Raw genomic sequence first — 12,929 nt, 5'->3', positions numbered from 1 at the left:
TAGTACAACCTCTATCTGAGTTAAAAAGCCCTATGTTCTTTCCATTATTTTGCTGTTCTTTATAATAGGATTTCAAATATTTGATGGAAGATTTAATGTCCCTGAGTCCTTCTAATCTAAACATCTCAGTTCCTTTAGTCACTGTCTCCAACCTGATTGATTTCCTTTTAATTAGCTGAATTTAATTACTGCCTTTAAAAATAAAGGATGGTGGACAAAATTTTAAAACAATGCCCCAATTATGTTCTGTCCAATTTGGACTAGAACCATGTTTCATATTATTTACTATCAACTTTTACCTAATCTTTCCCATGACGCAGATTGTGAATCAATGTATTAGCTACTTCCTGCTTCAGCCTCAGCCTCATCTCAGATCCAAATCAAAGTTGGGATCAGAGAGTACATGCCTCTTACCCCCAAGAGCTGCAGCTTCCATTACTCTCTGAGGCAGTGTATCTGTGCCATTGCTGGAGGTATGTCCAGATATGTTCTGAGGGTTGGAGGGTTTTAGGGTTATGCACGCTGCTCTCCAGCTCATTTTAACATCCACTTCTCTCCTGTTCACTTAGACCATCTCAATACCCGTAAACAAGATTATTCGAGGGGAAACCTTGAATCCATGTCAGTTTACTTTTCAGTATTAGTAGCAGATTCCTTTTCACACACACTGATTGAGACCCATCAGTGTGTCGGTCACAAAAGAGATTCTCCCACATTATGAAACTTCCTGTAGGTAACAGAGTCATTCACCCACGACATGTTTTCTAGAGTCATTCAGTCAGTTTAACTGTCCTACATCTGCCCCCAAAGATTAAAAAGAACTATCAAACCCTTGCCAAAACTCTGATTTCTTCATGTCTATTACATTCTTATTTAGAAGCTTCATGAAAAATGAAAACTAACTTAGTTTGGCATAACTTTATCTGCCCTTTCAAATCCTAGTTATTATTGCTCCATTTTTATTTTAAAAGCTTTAGAATCTTAACAAGGTCCATGTCAAGCTCCCTATTCAATGCTGTTTGGCAATCTGCCTCCATTCACTAGAATTCGTTAAGAATTCGTGGTAATTAGTGATTTCTTTCTACATATCTTTCTTTTATTAGTAAGTGGGATGTTATTCTTTTCTCCGATGAGATAACATTTCCTCATCTCCAGAATACATCCTGCTTTTTCTGCCTCCTGCTCTGACCTTTGCTTATAGGGTCCCCTGTCTAAAATATCCTGTTTGGTGCCTTTATGTAACTGTGTCTGTATGCTTCGGCTCCTCAGCTACAACCAGAGTTCTCCTGAAGGTGGGGGTCCTTTATTAAACTTCATGGTGTCTAGAGCAGAACAAAGCATGTAGCAGAAGTTTAATAAAGACACATTTTCTGAATGGATGAATGAGAATGCACACACACATATATTTTGCATATGTATATATATTGCTTTTTCCACCATGAATGCTGTTGCAACCAATATTCTAACATATATGTCCTCATGGACTGATGCTTTTTTTTTTTTTTAAATGGTAGAGAGTCCCAGAAGAAGTTATTTTGGAAACATATATGGCAAGCTTATAAGTACCCTACTAAATGTATCCTTTCTATTCTACTAAATGTATACTCTGTACTTATAAGTTTCTTTATTTGTACCTATCTCAACAAAATTATTCAATTCCTCTATGACTTTGCTAATCTTTTGTCTATTATAAATGACCAGTTCTGACAGTGGTATATTCATGTCTTCCACTGTAATTGTATTTTTATCATGTTCTTTTTGAATTTCTAATTTCTAATTTCTTCTTTTTAATGACTACAACATATTCCCTCAGGATGTTTTATTATTTTTCATCCCCTATTGATGGTCATTCAGTTTATTTTCAGTGTTCTGTTGTTATGAACATTGCTGCCATAAAGGATCATTAGTCACATGACTTTGTATCCAGAGACTTTTAATTCTATGAGATAGATTCCCAAGAATAGGATTGTTGGGTTGAAGAATACATATTTTTAAAATTTTAATAGATATATGTAGTTCACCATCTAAAGGGTTGTATTACATTTTGATCAGCAAAGGAAGAGTGTTCCTGTTGCTTCAACATCCTTTCCAACAAAACAGCTTTAGAGCTATTTTCAACTATTACCATCCAATAGGAATGTTGTGATATCTCAGTTATTTATTTAGTATTTCTCTGACTACAACAGTCTGAGCATCTTTTCATAAATGTTTGTCATTTCGCTCTTCTGTGAACTACCCATTCAGCTCTTTTTTTTTTCAACCTCTTTTCATTTCTGTTTTAAATTTGTTTTTTATAAACGGTATATTGCTACATATTGTTCATTTAGCTTAAGCAGTCTGGAACATTAGAGTAATGAAAGGCATAACTTAACTCTGACCTGTCCCTCTTATTTGTGGCTATTTAGTGTATAGAGTGATTTTTTTTCATTCCCTTTTCTGATTTCTTCCCTTTTAATTTGGAATTCTACTGCATTTTACCTTTCATTAATGGTTACATTTCTTTCCCTTATTCAAGGTATGAGGCATGTGTTAATTTACTATTTATATGAAAAAAAGATGTCGACTTTTTCCCCAAACAAGATCCTTCTACCAGAACACTATTCTCCATGTTCCCACACTTCCTCCTTCCCCAGTAGGATGTTGGGATGACAAAGAGGGAGGAAAGCATTCCAGGCAGAGTTCCAAGTCTGAGCATAGGCACAGAGGCTGCATGTGTGTGTCACAGTGGGAGAAGATAGAAAATATGGAGGGGTAGAAGGTCTGGGATGCCACTGTGAAGAGCCTGGGCCTTTTATCTATAGATCATGTGGATCCAACCAAGGTTGGGGCTGAGACCTTTATAAATGTGAGTCTGATGGTAGGTGTGGGGCACACTCCAATTACCCTGGAAGGAGTGGGGGCAAGAATCAAGAGACTGCTGTCTTCAGTCCTTTGAGAGGGAGGGACAGGGACCAATAGGGCTAGAATGGGAAAGAGAAATGCTCAGAAGGGGAGAAAGAGGGAGTGGACTTCAGTGGTGGACTAGATAGGAAGGGTGAGAGAGATGACTAAGGAGTTCTTGATCTTTTCCGCATTTCCCATTTGCCACTTCCTTAGAATTCTCTGAGTCATATATAACCATTTTCTATCGGTACTAGAGTGAACTATGATAGACTACATGGCTGAAAACAGCAGAAATTTATTATTTTGCAGATCTAGAGCTGAGAAATGCAAAATGGGTCCTACAGGTTTAAAATCAAGGTATCTGCTTGCATCCTGGAGCTCCAGGGGAGGAACCATGTTCTTATCTTTTACAGCTTCTACAGGCCACCTGTATTCCTTGCCTTGTGGCTCCTCCCTCCATGTTCCTTCTGTCTCCCCCTTGGAAGGATCCTTGTGATTATATTAGACCCACTTCAGTAATCCAGTATAACCTTCATATCTCAAGATCCTTAATTGTATCTGAATAATGCCTTTTACCATGTAAGGTAACGTATTCACCCGTTCCAGGAATTAGGACATGGACATTTTGGAGGAGCGGGGGTTGTCATTTTCAGCCTACCACACAGAAATTTGGACCAAGAGTCTTTTCCAAAATGATCAGTTCAGCTCAGCACATGTTAACTAGATACTGTTACTAACTGCACCTTATAGCCTTTTCTATTTGATGCAATACCACCAATTTGGTATCAGGCTGTGTCTATTTGGGCAGTTTTAATTCTTTCTCTCTTACTGGTATAGAACACCACAGAGCACTCATTTTGCTTTTTAAAATAATTTTTTTTTTGCTTTTTCATTTTCTTTCCTGCTACCTTTGTACCTCCTTATCTAAAAGTTTCCAAATTCAAAAGTACAAATAGACATAAAGATCAAACATGTCCTGTACTTTAGGTCCAAAACAATTTCCTCAAGAATTTGCTTATGATGGCAGATGGCCGTTTAAACATAGTAACCCATATGTTTCTTTTAAATTCAACAGAAAGAAGTAAGTGTCCAGTGAACAAAGCTGGATATTTAACATAAGTAATCTGGGATTCTTATGCTCTTCAGACAAACATGAGGTAAAAATTTATCTGGGCAATATTATCAGCCCTTCTTCCTTCGCATAACAAACCAAGGACCTAAGATAAATTTCCCCTTTTTAGATTACTTGCCGTCTGTCCTTCAAAGATGTCTAAGCCTGTGGAAGACTATTTTATGTCCACCAATGAGAGGTAGCACCACACAGAATAATAGAACAGGTTCTGGAATCAAACTGTGGTCACCATAGCTTCATTTAATACTGACCTTGGGACAAATTATTCAAGTATTCTAGTTTAGTTTATCTGTTGTCCAAATAGCAGTACTTAGTTGGATGGTGGTGAGTGAGTATTAAATAAAATAATTCATACAAAGTACTTAATCCAGAACATGCATGTAGTAAATTCCCAATAAATACTAGCCATCAGTTCTTTTTATCAGTTCCCATTAAAAATGTGCCAGACACATCAACCAGGTTTGTTCTCTAGCTTTGTTCAGCCTGAAAAACAGATATACCCTGGAACGATGTAGTGCGACCACTGGCCAGGGCCCAGACTCCCTGATGCATTTCATTAATATTGGCTCTTTTATTGATTAAGAAGAAACAAGATGGTTTATGTTATCATTATCCTAAGATCCTGAGAATATATTTCTTCAAAAGGAAACAGTAGGGAAAAAAAAAAAAAGACTTATTCCTTTAGATTTTCTCTGTTACTATTATCCATGCTTCTCCTTTCTCTTCCTGGTAAAACTATAAGAATTTTGTTGAGGGCACCTGGATGGATTAGTCAGTTAAGTGTCTGCCTTCAGCTCAGGTCATAATCCCAGTGTCCTGGGATCAAGTCCCACATTGGGCTCCCTGTTCAGCAGGAGGCAGCTTCTCCCTCTCCCTCTGCCTCCCCTACTCCTGCTTGCTCTCTCTCTCTTTCAAATAAATAAATAAATAAATACATTAATAAATAAATCTTGAAAATAATAAATAAATAAATCTTGAAAATTTGTTGTTGTTGTTGCTGTTGAAAGACAGCTAAAGTTTCTCTGCCTTGTTTGGAGAGCCTGAAAATTAGGACTAGCTATTCAGCTAGATCCTGGAGGATGTGCCTGGCAGAAAGAAGGGTCAAAAGCCAGACTTTGATAGTAAGGGTAAACCCAAAAGAGACACAGGGTAATTTTCTTATATCAGATACATAAACAAAATTCCATAGCTATTTGGCTGGACATTTCTGAGCAAATCAAATGAATGAATAAATCTATTTGCTCAAACAGTAACTTAAAGTAATGACGTGACAGTTTTCCTCTTTTCTCAGGATTTCCTAAAGTCCTTCTTTATCTGTTTAAGTGAGTTATTAGATGTCCACAGTAGTAAACTGTGCAAGACCGGAAAAGAGTGAACAACTGATTCTTGGGACAGAAAGTCAACATTTGCAGGAGGCACTGGTACTGGGCTGCATAACTAGTGAAATCGTCCCTGTACCTGGAGGTTTAAACCTCAATGTCTCACTTCACTGTGGCATTTTTACCCACAGCGACGGCTGGGTTCTTCCTGATTCCAAGCCCCATGACAGCAGAGTGATGGTGTGCAGGCTCCTCATGTCATCCCCCCTCCCTCCAGGAGCTCGTGGCCTTATTTAGAAATTCCAGAGGTGGCTTCATAGCAAAGGGTTGGTCAAGCACTTTCCTCACCTTTTTATTCTCTTAGGAATGAACATTCACGTACTTAGAAGGCCAAAGCGGCTTCCTCACCCCATGTCTGGCTCTCAAAGTCCTGAATATTTATAGGTCTTTGATAATTCCAAGTCTCAAGTTCAGGTAGAAGGCTATTTTTACTTGGTTGCTGTTTGAAGATTTAATTGCTATGGGGGGGGGGCGCCTGGATGGCTCAGTGGGTTAATTGCTATGGTTAACACACTGGACAATAACTTTTCTGATACAAGCTGTAATACCTTCTAATTTGGAAAAGGGAGAATGGTGCAAATAAGAAAATAAGGACAGCTGTCATACCACTATCCAGGCCAACTTTGATTTTGTTTCCTCTCTGTATACGTACATGTATGTGCACACACAACGTTCAGATTTTTATGATGCTTCCAAATTTTATGTATCTTTTTTCTCATTTTTTAATATGTTCTTTATTATTTCATAATGGGGGATATGGGCATTTCCTCATGCCAATAAATATTTTTTGAATATGTTATTTTACTAGCTAAATAATATTTTTTGAAAATTTTATTTAAATAGCTAAATAATAGTGTGTTGTATCCATGCATAGCATAAGCGAAGGGGTCCTTCCATCTCTCGCTAATGTAGCGACCTTGGAACTAAGCATCAGAAAGGAAATTACCCCTACAGGCAGCAAGTTGGAAAGAGAGTCTCTGGGAATAATCAAGGGATAAAGGTAGAGAGAGAAAACACCAAACAAACATGAAGTGCCAACTTCCTGATCCTGTTAGTCCCTTTCAATGACTCCTACTCCTGAACAAAGCCCGAACTCCCAATTCTGACCTTCAAGGCCTTCCACAGTTACAACTCACTTCCCCAACCTTAGTTCTCAGCTTGCATTTACACTCCTCCATATTTCTGCCCAATGGACCAATATTCTCTTAGCTGCATGGAAGTCTCAGGCTTTTGCTCCCTCCCTCCCTATGCTCACTCTTTTCCCCTGAATGTCCACTCTTGTAGCCACTAGTCTACCTCTTATCCATTGATTCATGACACAGCTCAAATAGCACCATGGAGCTACACGTGCATCCTTCAGTTTCTCCTGGTCAGAACGAGTATTCTCTTCCTCTCAGTTCTCATCTCTACCTCGGCGACAAATTAATTTGAACTGTGACTGTGTGGATACACATCTTACCACCCTCTTAGCTTCTGGGTCAAGGCTTTTGGACATTTTTGTGTCACGGTATCCTTTTGAGCATTATAATTCCTGTCTGCACACACTAAGGAATAACAGCATCCAGTTATATTACTCACTTGTCACATCGTGCGTCCTTGTTTGAAAAAAAACTGCCCAGACACATCTCTCTCATTTTACTCAGAGAATTTTTTTTTTCTTTGTGGTAAATAGTCTCCAAAAGGATGCTCCTCAATATTTTCTCTTCACTCTATAGACACGTACTCCCACACGCCTCAAGAAACAGCGCTACCTCCCACTTCCAATCCTCAGTAACTGGGCTGGCTTTGTAAATTGGCTTTGACAAATCTAATGCAGTGGAAATAATAGTCTGGGGCTTCCAAGTCCAGGCTGTGCTGTGGGAAACCCACACTACACAGGGAAGAACCAGAGTTCTGTGTCTGACAGCTACAGCCGAGCTGGGAGCTGACAGCTATAGCCGAGCTGGGGGCTGACAGCTGACACTAACCACCACCCATGTGAATTAGCTTGAATATTCACATCCAGTGCAGCCCCTAGAAGACTGACCTGCCAACAGTGGTGTCTTGAGCAGAAGAATCCAAATCCATGAAGCTGACCCTAGGCAGCCCAAGAATCAGTAGACATAATCAAATGATTGTTGTTAAACCACAGAATTTGGGGGTGTATCACACTGCAGATAAATCCAGCAGCAACATACAAGTTAAACCATGCAGATTATTGATATTGGACAGTTTTTGAAGAGCAATTTCATGTCATTCAACTTAATACAAATAATGCTCCAGTATTACTCTGTCCATCTTAGCTCTTATTCTATGCCAGTTATAACTTTATTTTTTTTAAGATTTTATTTATTTGAGAGACAAAGAGTGAGTGAGAGAGAGAGAGAGAGCGCACAAGCATGAAAAAGGGGGGGATCAGAGGGAGAAGCAGACTCCTTGCTGAGCAGGGAACCCGATGTGGGACTTGATCCTGGGACTCCAGGATCATGACCTGAGCAGAAGACAGTTGCTCAATCAGTTGAGCCACCCAAGAGCCCCAGGTTATAACCTTCCTGTCTCAGAATCCACTTGGCAAAGAATGGTTGAAATGTATCACCATAATAGTAAGTAATAATAACAGTAAATAAAAATAAATATTATGTGTTGATCAAAATCTAGCGGTCCAACAGCAAAGCGTGCATTGCATATATTAGTGTTCCATATAAGTACTAGGGAGAATCACCCCCAAATTCAGCTTTTCCAAGTCCATTTTTACATACCATCTGCATGATTTGGGGCACACCTTCATACTCAATGTAAGATCATCTACATTGTTTTTACTCAAACACCCATTTTTTAAAAAAGATTTTATTTATTCATTTATTTGTCAGAGAGAGAGACAGAGTGAGTGCGAGCGCACAAGCAGGCAGAGTGGCAGGGAGAGGGGGAGAGAGAAGCAGGCTCCCCGCTGAGCAAGGAGCCTGATGTGGGACTCGATCCCAGGAATCTGGGATCATGACCTGAGCAGAAGGCAGCGGTTTAACCAACTGAGCCACCCAGGCGTCCCTCAAATAAACTCATGTTAATGGAACATGATATCCCTCTCAAAAGTAAAAAGTCACTATGACTCTCCAAAGTAGAAGGTGAAAATAAATCATGAACTATTGAAGTTTTTTAGAAATGTGTTTTCATGTACCACATCCTGACTACAGACTTCGGAGACCTTGACTGGAGTTTTTAATTTTCCGAGTCCAGATTGGTGTGTGATTCGTTTTAATTCCTTCATGGCACCTTAAATGTAGCAGGATTACATAATTATGGATTATTAGAACTGGAAGAAATGTTAGCTATTACCAGCAAGAACATATATTCATGATTCTGACTCAGCATGGCACACTTTTGTCCACTCTGTGCCTTGTCATCTGCTAGCTATGTGATCTTGGGGAAGTTACTTGACTTTTCTGTACTTTTTTTTTTTTTAAGATTTATTTATTTATTATAGAGAGAGAGAATGTGGAGGGGGTAGAGGGAGAGGGAGAGAGAATTTTTTTAAAGACTTTACAAAAAAAATTATTTGTCAGAGAGAGAACACAAGTAGGGGGAGCTTCAGGCAGAGGGAGAAGCAGGCTCTTTGCTGAGGAGCCTAATGTGGGACTCTATCCCAGCCCCTGGGATCATGACCTGAGCCAAAGGCAGATGCTTAAAGACTGAGCCACCCAGGTGCCCTGAGTTCTCTGTGCTTTAGCTCCTCATCTGTAAAATGAGAATAATAATAACACTTAAATAATAGCATTGTGCTAATTAAATGAGGGTGGAATGCTTCAAATAGTAAAATTTTAGAACATTGTAAGGAAGGTCTGAGGATTTTCCTTCTATTACAATGTTCTAAAATTTTACTATATGTATTTAGATTTGAGATTTTACATTTTTACCTTTACTGGCCTTCGTGTTTCCTTCAACCTTCTATAGCATAATTATAAGCAGCCCAAATTACATTTTTTTAAGTCTATTTGTTTTTTTGTCTTTCAGAGATCTCCCAGAATTTCCAATCTGTTAATCATTAAACTTCCTGTTTTTGATTGAGGCTATGCATGCATCTTCAAAACTATCTAGACGTATGGATATGGAAAATGCGGTTTATGCATGCACTGCAATATTATTCAATCTTAAAAATGAAGGAAATCCTGCAATAGGTGACAACATGAGTGAGCCTTGGCAATATTGTATGAAGTGAAATAAGCCAACCACAGAAAGACATTCTACATGACTCCACTTATATGAGGTATTTAAAATACCTGTACCAGAATGTTTAAAGCAGCAATGTCCACAGTAGCAAAACTATGGAAAGAACCTAGATGTCCATCAACAGATGAATGGATAAAGAAGAAATGGTATATATATACAATGGAATACTATGTAGCCATCAAAAAACCAAAATCTTGCCATTTACAATGATGTGGATGGAACTAGAAGGTATTATGCTAAGTGAAATAAGTCAATCAGATAATCAGATAATATTATCATATTATCTCTCTGATGTGAGGAATTTGAGAGGCAGGGCAATGATCATGGGGGGTAGGAAGGGAAAAAATGAAACAAGGTGGGATCGGGAGGGAGACAAACCATAAGAAACTCTTAATCTCACGAAACAAACTGAGGGTTGCTGGGGGGTGAGGGGGTAGTGATAGGGTGGCTGGGTGTTGGACATTGCAGAGGAAATGTGCTAGGGTGAGTGCTGTGAAATGTGTAAGCCTGATGATTCACAGATCTATACCCCTGGGACAAATAATACATTATATGTCAATAAATAAATAAATAAATAAATAAACATAAAAATTTTAAAAAGTAACTTTATTATCTAATACTGATTTACTCTTGCCCTTGAGTCACCATTTCTCCTGATATCAGAAAATAAAAAACTTGTTTAATAACTGAAACCATTTCCTTTTAATTTAAATTGTTTTATATTTACTCAGCCTTTCAGGCTGCCCTTTGTTCTCCTCTCAGATGTCATATGGGGGCAATAGGGAGTTTTGTGGTCCCCATGCCATTGGCTGGTTCTTTCTGGCCAGAGGTCTGCTGAATGTACTTTACCCTTCTCTGTGTAGCTGGTGTTGCTAGTTCTGCTTGTCATTTTTAGGCATTGTGTTATTAACTGCTGAGACCTGTAGACCCACTGTTGTGTCTGGCCCTAATGTCCCCACACATTGTGTCTCCTTAATTATGGTTCTAGGCCACTTCTGGTTCACTAATTTCCTCAGCCCTCTCTTCCAATGCTGCTCTTCTGCTACCACACCTTATGAAAGAATGCTGAACCCAGGTCTTCTCTGAGAAGCTTCAATCTCCAGGGAAGGGAGATCATAGTCCTATGCTTTCCTGGTTCCCCCACACCTATTTGAGTGATTCTGCAGCAGTGATCCTCCTGCATTTGATCTCACAGCAGAGAGTGGCAAGGACATTCATGTCTAAGATCTTGCTATTCCTTTGTCTTTCTTGGCTCCTTCTCTCAATCTAGGACAGCTTTCTCCCCAACTGTGTGTATGGGGCTTACCACACAACTTCTGACTTCTCCACACTGTGAGCTCTTGCTGTGTTGGGGGAATTTTTGGAATGCAGGAAAGCACTCTATTTTCTCTACATAGCCTGACTTCTAAAACCAGGGTCTTCCTATGGATTCAAATAAACCTGGCTTGAAATGTGAAACTGAGCCTTGATTCTTTTCTTTCTTTCTCACCTAGGTTCTCACTGCCTCCACAGATAATGAAAGGGTGAGTGAGGAAGCCTTGAAACAAGCAGGAGATAATTCCTTTTGATTAGAGAACATCAGAAATGGAAACATGCTGACTTCATATTTCAAAATTATCTCCATTATATCAGTTAAGGGATTAGTACTGACTTTAGTAGGGGCCGATTTAGAAGCTAGATAAGAGTTTGTCGCACAGTGATTGAGAAGCAGTACATTCAATGGTTATTCCTTCTAGAATCTTGCTGTGAAAAGAGAGGCGAAATAAGGCTGTATCTAGCAGGAAGTGCAGGCTTGAGAAAAGGTTTTTGTTAGGTTTTGTTTTGTTTTAAGGTGGAAGAGAGTAGAGAGTAAGAGCTCGTAGAGATAGGAGGCTGAAGACGGGAAAACGTGTTTGAATGATAGACCAATTTTCCAAAAAAGCTGAGAAGAGATGGTTGCAGACAGCAGAAAACCTTCCAAAATTCGAGGCTCAGTTAATGCTTTCTGGGGATGAAAACCTACTGAATAGCTAAATAGTTTTATTGGAAGACTATTTCCCAAATAAGAATCATCAGGGATATTCATTAAAAATTAGGATTTTTCAGGTCCTTGGAGATTCTGATTGCAGTCGGTCTGGGATAGAGTCCATGACTCTGTGTATTTTAAGAGTTCCTTATGGACTTCCCATGATGAAGAGAGTTTGGGAAATGCTGCCAGGACACTGACAGAGAATATGCAAGTGAGTAACACTAAGGGTTAACTCTATGATGATTTGACCGCTTCCATAAGAGGAACTCAAACCAATAAGGAGAAGCTGGCCCTTATGAGATTGTCACAAGGGAAAATGAACTTGTTAGTTCAGTTTTCTGCCTGGGAACATAAAATGATTTTCATGACAATATAGAAAATGTCTACAAACCTTGACAAAGCAGTGATAGAAACTCCCATAAAAAGCAACTCCTTGAGTCTGCTACTTTTTCAGTGGGTTTCATGTGACTATTCTTAAATTTCTAACTAGTAAATATGGCCTCCAGCAAGAGTGATAACGTTCATTTTTATCGTGCATTCAAAGTTCTGCATTTAATACCACTTCTTTTGGGTTTTCAGCCTGATAGTATTCAACGTCCTGGTAATTGAATAAATATTAATTGCACACATTTTTGGACTAAAGAGAGACAGCAATAACATTCTTAATTACAAACTGTGACTTTAAACATCTTTTTCACAGACCGAAACTTTCATTCGAGGAAGCTAGTTGAAATTCTTCACGACACAATTTATTATAGGAACGATTCATCCTCTACCCTTAGCCCCACAAAGTCAGTGCCATCTTCTTATTCATTTTCAGGACTGAACCCTTGCTTTTTCAGCCACTGAATCAACTTCTGCTCTCCTTCACAAAGCCCCCAAGAGTCCTAACTAGTGACAAAAGAACTAAAAACAATTAACATACTGTCTCCAGATAGCATTGTCCTTCACTCAAAAACCCAGACGTTTGATTCCATTCAATTCATCGCACTTTTCTCAAACAAGTCTTACAGATTAGTCTTTTGAGAGAAACCAGGTTCTTTAATAGCAACAAAGCTTGAAAAGCCACTGCATACATTTTTTTTTTCAGAAGTGAAATTTTCATTACCAGTATAGCTAAATAAAAGGTATTTCAAAAGACATTATAAATGTCCCTTTCCTCTTTGCAGGGAAGAGTGGCTATTATGAAATCTTTGCAGAAACTACTTCCTATTGTTGGGATTAATTTAAATGTTTGATTTTTTTGGTTTTCCAGTTCTGTTAAAGTTGAGTAAGTGAAAGATAGTGAGAAGATCCCTAGATCTGTGTTTGACTTAATGCGAAA

Source organism: Mustela putorius, unplaced genomic scaffold (assembly GCF_011764305.1).
Source record: "Mustela putorius furo isolate JIRA1106 unplaced genomic scaffold, ASM1176430v1.1 tig00003853_pilon_pilon_pilon, whole genome shotgun sequence".
Lineage (NCBI taxonomy): Eukaryota > Metazoa > Chordata > Mammalia > Carnivora > Mustelidae > Mustela > Mustela putorius.
Note: the sequence above shows the minus strand (reverse complement) of the source record.